At 36.1% G+C, this 9180-nt stretch overlaps 1 protein-coding gene across 4 annotated transcripts in view; it reads right to left on the reverse strand.

The window, feature by feature from the left end:
- Positions 1-9180, reverse strand: part of NFIB (nuclear factor I B) — a 230145-nt gene that overhangs the window by 66439 nt on the left and 154526 nt on the right. The window lies entirely within an intron of this gene.

A 9180-nucleotide genomic window follows, 5' to 3' on the forward strand; every position in this document is an offset into this window, starting at 1 on the left:
GCCCTCAGATCGGTAGCACCTGGTAGACTAAAGTCCATCCATTAAAAAAAAAAAAAAGAAAGAAAGAAAAAGGAAAACCACAGCCACAATCAGCACTTTGTTGGAATTACTCCAAAGATCTCTTGAAACCACTGTTCTTTCACAAATCCTTCCCCGATGAAAAAGTGAGTTGCTCTTACCAGCACTCCCACCCTTGTTCCCGTCATGGATCACACAAAAGCGGAACCCGTACATACAGCAAATACTTTACACAGACCTATTTCTGTGCACCATTAATATACCTCACATGATTTCACTGCTTTCTCACCCTTGCTGCCACTCCCTGGGACTCCCTTCATGTCAAGAACTGGATCCTTTTGCTGGCGAATGTGGTGAAGCCAGACCTCCAGGAATGCCTCCTGACCCTTCCGTGACCTCCAGGTCCAGGGCCCACAGTAGCCGTGGGCCACGAGTCAGGAGCCTGAGTAAGTCAGACATGCTTGCTAGCTGGTCTAACTCTTTCCAGGACTGCAGATGGGGATACCAGTCCTATCCCCAGGTTCTCATCCAGAAGAAGGAAGTGTAGTGAGGGTAAGGAGGGAGGGAACACCTTAGGTAGGAGGGATATGGCTACTCTCTACTGCCCCAGGGAGAGAATAAGGGTGTGAAAATCCTCAGAATTAAAATGCTTCCAGGAAAAAACTCTAAATTCCAAGAACCGGCAATTTGATTGGATGTTACACAAAGCTTCAGGGCTGACCAAGAGATTAGATTCGGGGCAGGGATGAGAGAGGTCTGGGTGTTTTAGCAACATGGCTCACTCAAGTCAAAGAGCTGGGGTTTGACTCCTCACTACGGTTTGCCAGTGTGGCATCCTGGAATGGTTAATCATAATAATTAATAATTCTAAATTAATAATAATAATAGTCCTGGAAGATTCAGACTCTTTGTACTTCAGATTCCTCATTTATATATTATTTTATTTTTATTTTTTTGCGGTGCGCGGGCCTCTCCCTGTTGTAGCCTCTCCCGTTGCGCGGAGCACAGGCTCCGGACGCTCAGGCTCAGCGGCCATGGCTCACGGGCCCAGCCGCTCCACGGCATGTGGGATCTTCCCGTACCGGGGCACGAACCCGTGTCCCCTGCATCGGCAGGCGGACTCTCAACCACTGCGCCACCAGGGAAGCCCCTAGTTTCCTCATTTATATATTAGAGATAATAAAATTACCTACCTTACATCGTTGTTACAAATAATAAGTGAGATAAAAATATAAAACCCAGAGTAGGCGCTGAGTAAATGTTACCAATAAGTTAGGATTGGCCTATGGAGTCAGCAAGCACCCATACACCGAAATATGCACACTGAATTCCAGACACTCTCAAGTTATTTGTAAATCATCATTTAGAAATTTTACCAGAAAGAAAGCTACCAGCCCACTTTTTAACCATACACAGCATGAAAAGACAGAAAGTCATTCAATTAGCATATATGCCTCACTGCTGTGAATAAACAGGGGCGCTACGTATGTCTGAACACTGTTTTATATCTACCTTCTTTAGAAATAGCAAAAGAATGAGAAGAAATTATGAGATCTCAGTTGGTGATAAAACTCAGGTCTCATGTTAAGTCACTGCTCTGAAAAAGATATACATTTTTAAGAGGATAATAACAAAGTGTCCCCACTTGATGCAGCTCTATTTTAAGAAACGCCTCCTTCTTCAGCAATTAATTTTTCACCAGGTTGAATTCATTTCAGTGATTATTGAGAAATTTCCAGGTAGACAACATTGTACAAAGTGCTAAAAGCCACTGAGACATAAAAAGGACATTGACTCCCTTTGTGTGGCTGGAGACATGTGTTACATAAACATCTCTTATGCTTTTAATTTTGATAGGTTATCATTGTATACAAAGATTTCTATTGCTTTTGTTGTTTTAAGCATAATAGATTATACTTTATTTTACATGTGGTAAACATAACATTTTATATATGACAAATACATTAAATACAGAGAACTTATTTATCACGACTACAGCCTGTGTGCTTAACCAATCAGACAAGATTATTTGTCCTTCCCCAACCGTACTCTGTAAAGGCCTGCCCTCATATCTTTCTAACGTAGCTGCCTCTGATCAGAAGGGCCCTCTTTCCACAGGCTCACCTCGCACCCTTCAATGTCCAGCTCAACCACCATCTGCTCCATAATCTGCTTTTCCACCCTCCCCTCCCAACTCCTGTGCCACCTAGAAATAATCTCTTTCTTCTGTATTCACATAGCACCTAGTTTGTTCTTACTTTATATCACTTTGCACATTCAAGTTTACCAAGATAACTGTTTTCAAGCCTTGTGTTTCTTCTCATTTGGGGGAGTGACTGGGTTTTGTTCATCTCTATATCTCCCTTAACAACTAACTCATCGCCCACATTACAGTAACTACGAAACGCTTGCAAAACAAATGTAAAGTTCAGCTTTTCGAAACATGGTCACAAATGAACACCTTAATAATTTTATAACAATGAAGATAAAGATAGCTTAAGATCGAAGGATACCTCTACTGACCCTTGTTATTTTCTGGAACTTGTTTGCCGAGGAGTTTATTTAAGCTTTGGGGCAAAATGGGAAAGCATAATGATTACAGTCAGATTATATCTCTGACTTTGTTGTGTAATTAATGTACAACTTTAGGCATGTAGTACAAAATAACTACCAAGGGACTAGAGGGGTTCAAATAGTTCACAAATATTTATAAATCGATGAATGAGTGAATGAATAGTGAACATTTCATTTATATAAATTATACCATGTGTAATACTTAATAACAATTCAATACATGGATATTATCTGAAGTTCATTTCCTTATCACTCCAATGAGTAGTTAGGACTCCATTTGCTTCTAAGTCATGCCCATTAAGATGGAGTGATGTGTGGTCCTGTCACGAGCCGAATCCTAAGGGAGGGAAGAGCCACCTCAAGGTAATCCTACCAGCAGGAAGACAGCAAGGCAGTCACACACAGACAAATACAATGACCATCTCATAGAAAAGGGAAGGCAACTCAGAATGTTGAGGGTGCTTCTCCACTCCCTACCCCCAATTTCCCCAAGTTCTAAGGAATTTGGATCTACAAGGAAAACTGAAAGATTTTACTAAAACTATGAAAGACACTGAAAATATGTCAGAACTGCTTTGGCACCCACTAGCCAAAATGCAACACCATAGGTCCCACTGGGCTCCACTCCTGCGTGGAGCACAGCGAGACTTCAGTAAAAGGAGGGCTCCCAAGGCTAAGTGGTGACAATGACCTTATAGGAGGGGGGTGGGTGGGAATCAGGCGGCTGGGTAGCCTGGGAGAAGCACCTGAAGCAGATGGCTGCCCCCTTCATGCATCTTTGCACGCAGCACAGCCTTTACAATGGACAGACATTACCCAAGATGAGGCGGGCTAAAGAAAAGAAACAGTGGATGACACGGTACTTGGCCAGCTAATAGTCCTTGCTCACAAGCATACGAGAGAGTACTTAAGGACTCTGGCAAAATAACTGGAGAGGATCATGCAGGGGGTCAGAAGCCCTGCTATACAATACAGAGGGTAACACTCAGCAAAATGCAGGTGCTTGCTGTTAACACAACCCCATGTGTAACCTCCAGGCTTCTGGGGCCTTCTAAAAACATGGTTTTCATGTGTTACATAGACCACTGTGAATCTAAATAGCTGACACAGAGGTCAAAGATCTTAAAGCAATTTGGAGACATTCATACAGTAAATTCCCTTCATCTACCAAAGGAAATATGAGCATCTCTGAGACAGAGCAGCTGCTTAATGGTTACCGAGCAATATTACACAACAGCTTACACCAGGAAGCAAAGAACAACTTAGCATTTATGTGATGCTGTATTTACACTACATGTATGCTTTTTAAAAAATAAAATTGAGTAGGAAATAAAGACCTCTGCAAACTGAAAATTCTCAAAGGCAGTATCAAATTATATTATTTTACTGTTTTTATTTTTCTCTAACAAAAGCAACAATAAATCACTACTCAGAAGTTAATATAGTGTTTAACCTCCTTTACAAACAATAACAGAGGGATGCAATGGCATATCTAACTGTTAATATCTCAAATTATAATCAGCACCATTTAAATGTTAAACAACATTTACACAGAAAATCCAAAGGAAGACTGATAATGGCTCATTTTTATGGTCTACTGTGTTCTATTCTTGAAATTAAAAAAAAACACAGAAAGCTGTTATTAAATTCATGAAAGCTGTCTTCAAGTATTTGAAGGACTGTTAATGTAGATGGTGGATTCGACTTATTCTGCATAGTTCCAGGAACTGTTTTTTTGGCTCAGTAAACAGATTTGTCATCCAATAAGAAAAGTCCTAGAAAGGAATGTGAGACCTTGCAAAGGTAATAATAACCAACACATGCCAAGCTACTGCACTAAGATCTTAGAAAGCATGAAGTATTTTTAAGTATTTCCTTTGAGTCCATTAAACTTTTCCTACATATATATAATATACATAAATATGGATTTTTATAAAATTGAGATTAAAATTTAAATAAATGCGTATCCTGCCTTTTTCTAAGTAACATTGTATCTTTCCCTCTAGATTAAATACTTTTCCAAAAGCATGATTTTAATGCCTGCACCATATTATACTGCATGGCTGTATCATACTTTATTTGACCATTCTCCCATTGTTTGGCATTTTAGGTTATTTCCCAGTTTAAAAAATATTATAAACAGCACTGCCATTAACATCGTAGGACACAAATTTTTGTCAGCAATTCTTAGGATTTCCTTAGGTTGGAGTTCCCAGAAGTGGAATTAGCGGGTCAAAGGACATAAACTCTTTTAAAGCTCTTGGTAAAAACTGTCAAGCTGCTTTCCATAAAGGTTTTTGCCAATTTATATTCCCTCAGGCACATCATGAGCGTTTCCATGTCACCACCCTGCTGCCAGAATTACATATTAGTCATATTAATGGGATTTGTTTTTAACTGTGGCAAGTTGATAGAGAAACGATATCATTACATTAATGTTATAACTTTCATTTATTTAATTATAATAATGTTAGATATTTTCACATACATATGCATTATTTCTTTGAAGAGAACTTTCAAAAATATGTAAAATAGGAATAGTGCTAGCAGGAATATTTTATTCGTAATGCTAATGAGAATACTTCTAGAGTTTCACAGTTAATAATTTTGGCCATTAATTGATGATTGATTTTTCCTCATCATCTGATATATTTGTTTATTCCTAGTTTTCTCAGAGTGTTTTTTAAAGTTTTCTGATCAGAATCGTTGTTGAGTATTATTAAATGTCTTTTTGGCATTGTGAGATTATCCTTTTTTTCCATTACAGCATTTTTTGTTGTTACATATTACAAATTCTTAGATTAAATTATCTTTGTTGGTCCATGGAACATAGCTTTTTAAATTTACTGTTGAACTGGTTTATTAACAGTTTTCTTCCAAATTCTCTATATGTAGTTGGGATACTTTTGTGGGAATTTTTGTATTTTATTTGCCAAGTTTTCATACCAGGGTTATATGCATGCTTCATAAAATGGTTTGGATGACAGTCATTATTTTTCATAAAAAAAAAAAAGTTGAAAGCTTGGAAAAACTCACTGGTAAAATCATCTTTCCAGAATGTGTTTCAGAGAAGATTCTTAGACAACTCCAAGTGTTTCATGAAATTTAATCTACTCCTATTTTCTGATCTTGAGACAATTTTATTACATATTATTCAAGAAAATCAATTCTTGCAGATTTTAAAATTTCTTAGCACAGATACTTTATGGTTTACTAAGTGGGCTATGTTTATTTTTACTGTATTGAAATTATAATAAAATTAAATTAAATTTTATAATATCATCTTAAAATATACTACAATTAATATAATTATATTAAATTACATTAAACTATACTAAAAAATCAGCTCTGTCACTTACTATGTAAACTTAAGGCAAGTTAAGCAATTTTTCTACGTCCCCCCATTTCTCTTCTCTAAAATACCAGATAATCATAGTACCTGTGGGTCAATATGAAAGCTGTATATTATTTTCAAATAATGAGAGACATTTCATTTTAAAAGCAGGGAAAGGGAAGATAGAACTTCCAAATTAACAGCTAGGAAACAAAATACAATGAATAGGAACTTAAGACAGTCAAAATAAGGACACAAGGTATAAATAAATTATTAAAGTAAAACAAGAAGAATAAAATCAAATATATCAATCATTATAACAAATGTAAGTGGACTGAATTACCCCATAAAGAAAGCATTAGATTAACTTAAGCAAACAAAATCCAGCTACTTTTAAGGAGCATACTTAAGACAAAGTGAGAATAAGAACAAAAAGTTGAAAATAAAATAGTAGGCAGAGAAGTCAGGCAAATTCACACAAAAAGAAATCAGTGTCAATTAGCAATGGTTTTAAGATGGAATTTAAGATGAATTAAAATAAACAGGTTAAAGAACATTATGAATGACATGCACCAAACAATATTGTGGAGAAATGCACCAATACATGCACCAAACAAGGTATTGGTGCAGCGAACAATATTGTGGAGAAATACATAAAATAAAATCTAATAATATACAAGAAAATTGATAAAAATACAATTTTATCACCAAACAGTATTGTGAAGAAATGCATAAAATAAAATCCAATAAGATACAAGAAACTTGATAAAAATATAACTATAGTGAGAACTCTGAATACATCTTTTAGATTTGACCATGACTATTAGACAATTAGACTTATTTTTTAGAATGTGTCTTTTAGATTTGAACATCACTACTAGGCTATTAGACTTATTTTATATCATTCAAATACATCTTATACTCTGTTGGTATATCCATGGAAATTTTATAAAAATTGATCATGTCCTTGACCAAAAAGAAAATGTTAACAAATTCTTAAAAGTGGAGAACTTTTCAGGCCATTCTGTTTATCTTTGGCAAATAAAACTAAAAGTTAAAAAAAAAGTGACCATATCTTCTGAACTACATGAAAATTAAGAAAATAAGCCAAGAATCAAACAGAAAAGAAAAATTGTCAGCCATCTAGAAAGCAACGAAAAGAAAAAGACAAAAGAAAAAGGGAAATTGTTTACCATAAAAGAAAAACAGCAAAACAATCCAACAAAAATTCAAAAGGGAATTAAAGATAAAAGCTGAAATTAATAAAACAGAAAAAAGAGGAATATTTGAAACAATGAAAGGAAAGATGATTCTCTGAAAAGACAAGCAAAACAGAAAAATCATTTGCAAGCTTCATTAAGGGAAAAAAGAGAAGGCAAAAATATACAACTACAAGAATAGAAGGGAGACATAACCATAGAAACCAAATACATTAAAAGAATTATGAGAGATTAACACATACAACTTACTGACCGCAACTTTCAAAACTTAAAGGGTCGATTACTTACTAAAATAAAAGTAACCACAATTGTGCAAAGTGGACCCTGAATAGAACACTTAACCTAGTGCAGTGGTCCCCAAAATTTGCTGATCATTTGAACCACCAGGGGTTCTTAAAAAGCAATTTATGCGTGGCTTCCACTCCCAGCTATTCTGATTTAACTGGTATGGATATGACCCAGACATGAGGATGTTCTAAAAGTTGCCCAGGTGATTCCAATGTGCAGCAAAGTTTGGGAACCACTACGCTAGTCTCTTGTTATTCAAAATGTGGTCCCAGAACCAACAGCACTGGCATAACCTGGGAGCTTGCTGGAAATGCAGAAGCCCAGGCTCCACCAAGACCCTCGAAATCAGAATCTGCAGCTTAATGAGTTCATGTGCACTTTAAAATTTGAAAACCCTGGAACAGCATAAAAAGGCATTTTTAAAACCACTTTTAAAAATGACATAGGTACAGATGGGTGCACGGCTGGATTTTATCTATCCTCTACCTTGCCTTCAAATTTCAATGCTATTTACACTCTCCCAGGCTGTAGAAAATGATAAGTTACCATATGAAGCAGGCGCTGTCATAAGCCTTTATTAGGCCAGCAAAACTTAAATAACTAAACTTGGAATGTCCCTTATCAAAACAAAGCAGGCAAGCAACCAACCAAAGATCAAGCAAACATGTAAATGCAACTTCAGGAATCCTAAACACAGCGCTGGAACCGGCCAGAAGTCTCACCCTGGCAGTCCTCTGACTGTCTTCAGCGAATTAGGCCTCTTTCTAATACTAACTCGTTGGAACTGATGCACTTTGTTTAATGTCTGCTGTCTTTTTTTTTTTCAGCTGCTTGTTTGGAACAAAATGAAATGCATATTGCATTGTATCCTTCCTGCTTGCTGTTTTTTCTCTTAAGTTTAAAAGTTATGCATTGAGGATAAAGTATACTTAAGGAGAAATGTGCGCAAGAGTACCTATTAAAATAACTGCCATCAGGTTTGATGGTGGAACTCCAAGGGATTAACAACTAACTATTTTGGATGGAAAAAAAAAAAGAATCCTAAATTGAATATATTCAATTCATATATTCAAACGGAATATAACAATGTTACCAAAAAAAGATACGCTATTATCATTAGAGTTTATTCCAGGAATGAGTGCAGTTCACTATCGGGAAATCTAGCGATGTAATAGAGAAAAAACAAACAAACAACAGTAACAAAAAACAACAACACATGATCATATCAATTGAGGCTGAAAATGTACTTGACTCCAAGAAGAGAAGCAGGCTTCCCTAATAACAAATCTAAGCAGAAATAGAGATAAAAGCAAACAATACTCTTTAGCAAAACCAAAAAAAATTATACTAAAATGAGAAAATTAGTCTGCCATTCCTAGTTACCCAACCTCTTCAAGCCTTCTCCTCTTTTCAGTCCTTAAAAATGTAATCTGTAAATAAATCGGTCACAAAAAGGCAAACATTGTATGATTTCACTTAGATGAGGTATCTAGAGAGTCAAACTCATAGAAACAAAGGAGAATGGTGGTTGCCAGGGGCTGGGGAGAAGGGGGAAGAGTGAGTTGTTATTTAACGGGTATAGAGTTTCAGTTTTACAAGATGAAAAAGTTCCAGAGATTGGTTGCATAACAAAGTGAATAAACTTAACACTGCTGAACTATACACTTAAAATGGTAAACTTTATGTCATATGTATTTTACCACAATTAAAAAAAATGATCTGGAATTTGAAACCCAGAAAACTGTT

Source organism: Neophocaena asiaeorientalis, unplaced genomic scaffold (genome assembly GCF_003031525.2).
Source record: "Neophocaena asiaeorientalis asiaeorientalis breed wild unplaced genomic scaffold, Neophocaena_asiaeorientalis_V1.1 scaffold174, whole genome shotgun sequence".
Lineage (NCBI taxonomy): Eukaryota > Metazoa > Chordata > Mammalia > Artiodactyla > Phocoenidae > Neophocaena > Neophocaena asiaeorientalis.